This window comes from Prosopis cineraria, unplaced genomic scaffold (assembly GCF_029017545.1).
Source record: "Prosopis cineraria cultivar Desert tree isolate PC_DT_omini unplaced genomic scaffold, ASM2901754v1 PC10, whole genome shotgun sequence".
Classification (NCBI taxonomy): Eukaryota; Viridiplantae; Streptophyta; class Magnoliopsida; order Fabales; family Fabaceae; genus Prosopis; species Prosopis cineraria.
In genome coordinates this window covers 22,420,577-22,424,682 of record NW_026555341.1, presented here as the reverse complement: position 1 = coordinate 22,424,682, position 4,106 = coordinate 22,420,577, and positions in this window count along the sequence as shown.

Sequence of the window (4,106 nt, the reverse complement as noted above, 5' to 3'; positions counted from 1 at the left end):
AAATTAAATTTTTTTGTTTTGAAAATATAATCTAAAAAGGATTAAATTTTATTTTTTGCATTTTTATATATTTTTTTAGTTACTTATTTTTGTTTTTGTTGAATTTAGAAAATGCCTGGACAAAATATGGTGTTCACAACCATAATTTAGAGTAAATTGCGGTTTAACCTTAGAGAGGTTACATAGTGGAAGCGTAAACGTAGCTAAAATAGCTCCACAAGACATAAATTCTCAACCCTGAAAAGGGCTATGCACTATGGCATGCTATACGTGCATTGTGGCATGTGGCACACACGCCTAACTTCTCTGTGACATGCACCTTAGCATGAGACGTCATGAGCTACAGCACGCCAATCTAAATTTTCTATTGTCATTTGATAGCAAAAATGATGCACTTTTAGTGGTCACTGTTTTCACATTCGACATTTGATTGAAGTGATTCAAGCGCCCACACAAAGCTTACAATGTATATTAATAGAGCAAGTTAGGACTCGATCTGATAGTCTGATCTAAAATTGGACACCCAAGTGTAAAAAGTTACTTTTTCTCTTAAAAACTTACACCTTAAGTGCTCAATTCTTATTCCTTGTCCCATTAGACCACTTCGGGCCTTGAACCAAGTTTAAAAGAACCGCATACACCTGATTGACATTACATATCACGTATATCACATCAATAGCCTCTCAAAACCATATTGCACAAGTGCGGTCTTATATGAGGAATACACATATACAACACACATTCACATATACAGCTAGACTTGTTCCACTTTCAACCCTCTGACTCTTACATATAGGGTCTTATCTTACTATATAGTCGGGAATCATAAATGTACTCGACTCTTTCAAATGGGGCTCTACCTTATTGTTTATGTCAAGTTCTCACATAACAATACAAGTCACATTCAATTTACAATTATCACATAAATATACTAGTGGAACAAGTTACAGCACAACACATACTTGCTTGATTCGCATTTAAGCCTACTATGTATCCTCTATTGAGGCACCCTCGTCATAATGCAACATCATATACACATAGAGATATATATATATATATATAAGCAAGTTTTCATATCACAATTCACTTTCTCAAGTTCACATATACTTATGCATCCTAGTTGGTAACTTAACTTTATTAACACATTATACATTCATTTATACTAATGGTAGTCATACCACTACCAATCGAGGTTACTCTTTCCTTGCTTCCTTCCTCAACCTTCTTGTGCTCTCTTTACTTATGTTCAAATGAAGTGAGACATACACCCCAAAAACACAAAGGTAACCCTAATTACCGGTTAGTAAGAAAAATAAAAAACAAGCGATAAAGTAGCATATGTATCAATAAAATAATAACAAATGCTTATACAAAAATTCACTCTCATAAATCTCATTATACTCATGCAATGCATTCCTGGTTCTCCTTGGTAGAGTAATCTCTACACCCAAATCAGGACTTCTAGTCACAAGGAACAAGGCCCACCATACTACTACTCAAACTAGGCAATCTGCTTCGAGTATGGGTGGTCTCCTAGGTCCGTCATAGTGAAGTCAAGCTTTATGCTTTGGATCATTATAACTTATTAGCCTTATACAGAGTAGGACTATGACCCCCTACCCTAGTCTAGGGTAACCTCATGGATCATTCCATATCTTAGGTCCGTTATGGCGGAGTCAAGCTCTATACTCTAGATCACCAGGATTCTTCTTCTAGGTCCATCCTAGTGAAGTTAAGCTCTACTCTTTGGATTATCAGGACTTCTTGGACCTCCTCATAGTAGGGCTGCATCCCCTTATCATAATCCAAAGTATATCTCACAAATGCAATGTATGTTAATGCACATGCCACTTCAAATTCATTTCAATCAATACTTACACGCCCACATGCATATACTTTCACAATGCTGCTACTCTATCAGTTCATAACACAATATACATAGTTATATCAAAATACTTGCAAATAATTTCATAAACAAACAAGTAAAAGGGTTATTGCAGTTATCTTTAACCCTTATTACTAAAGGTTACTAACCACACTAAGCTCCTAGGGGTGCAGATTCTCACGAGCAACTTCACAGGCTCAATCTACATAATACAGTGGCCCTTAGTCAATTCTCAACACCTTTCACAAGTATTGATTTAGATAAATCAAATCCTTTAATACATATAACAGTTCAATTGAACCCTTTTGAATTTACTTATCCATTATTTATAGTCATTAGCCCTTATAGGCTACTCAAACAACCATAACAACTTCCTAACACATTCACTCCATCATTTTCATCCTTTTAACCTAACTTTTAGGCTATTTTGAGCTAAAACTCTCAAAGCTCAACCATTTAACTCCATACTAGTCACTAAACCTTAGTTTTATATTTAATAGCCAACACCCTAGAATTTCATGATTTGATTTCTGAACTAATGAAATTCAATGAAAAATGGGTGAAATTGAAGCTTAGGATTGTGCGATACTTACCTAGCTAGTTATTAATTGAAGCAGACTCCTGATCTCTAGATATCACTAGCCCCAGTAGAGTTAAATGTCTCCACCCCTCCAGATGAGTTTTTTACACTTTCACTTTTGAATTTAGGAGCTGATCATGTTAGCTTTAAGTAATCCCTGAATGGTGCACTACGGCGCAAGCAGCTTCTATCGTGGCGCATGGCACAGTGAGTTCAATCTCACTTGTGCTCTCGCATTATGCCTTGGGTTGCCTTTCTACCTTTCAATTCTATCAATATAACATCCAAACTATAACATCCTAAACTTCTTAATCTTCATTTTAGAGGTTAATCGAGGGTAAAGTGGAAGTTAGTGTGGGATTAGAGATTCGGATGATTAATTGGTGTTTTGACTTTTTTGTATGTTGTGTAAGCAGATACGAGCAATAGGAGTGCATTTTGGGTTAAAGAAAGTATGCGTAGTGAGAATAAATCTCACTATGCCATGCGTCACAGCTTATGCTACATACACCACGGTGCATGGACTAGAAAATCACTTCCTAAGTTGTGAAATTAGGTGATTTTTTAGAAGTAAAAATTTAAAAACATATGAGAGAGGAGAGGTGAAGGGCTAAGGAGCTAAGTTAAGTTACTTTAGAGTAGTGAAAGGTGATTCAGATCAACAACTTGCCAGGTAAGCTACATATAAGTCTTACCTTCCATTTTACACAAATTTCTCTAAAAATGAGTTACAAGGAAATTGAATCGGGGGAATTTAATGGGTTTAATTGTTTCCTAATAGTAATAAAAAGGTTCTTATAAGTTAAATTAAAGCTTTGTGACTAGTTTAGAGCTGAACGGCAAGGCTTTGAACTATAGGCTCAATTTTAGCCTTTAGAGAGAGAAAGTTAGGGCAAAAATTTGATTTGAGTAAAATGAGACCGGTTGAGGTGATGTAAAGTAATAATTAGGTAGTCATGGACTTAGAATGGATAAATGAAAAAGAGTTTACGGATGAATATAGCCCTAAGTAGTAAAAGATGATTTTTTGGTCAAAATGGACCAAATGACTAAAATGTGTTCAGATTGGCATATTGGATGCGCGAGTAGAGAAAGGAAGCCTAAGATAAGCTTGTGTGAAATTTAAAATCCACGGGTAACCTTTTGATAGGAAATTAGTCGCTTATCCTCAAAATTACACTAAAGCTAACCCTAATGCAATATAGGGCTAACCCTAGGTCATCTCCCAAGGAATGGTTTTAAGTCTAACTGAAAGTTATCTAGTGAAATAAATCAACCAAAGTTTGTAGGAATTTAGTTACCTAGCTAATTACCTAATGTGCAAGTAATTAAAATGCTAGTGAAAGTGAGTGAAATGAACTTCCTTTTTCACAATAATGGAACCCTAGAGATTAGTTGATTTTAGACTCATTATCTTCTCATGATTAGGCTAAGTTTAGCTTCCCTTTTCTCTTGACTAAAGCTGTCATGACTTAAGAAAATTATCCTAAGCCAATTAACCTAATTAGCTAACCTCCCTAGGTCTTAGATTAATGTCCCTAGTTTAATTAACCAATTGGTGAAGACATTAGCCAAGTGATTCACTCAAAGTCCTCTCTCAACAGCCATGGTCAAACACATAAATTGAGCAACCATAAGATT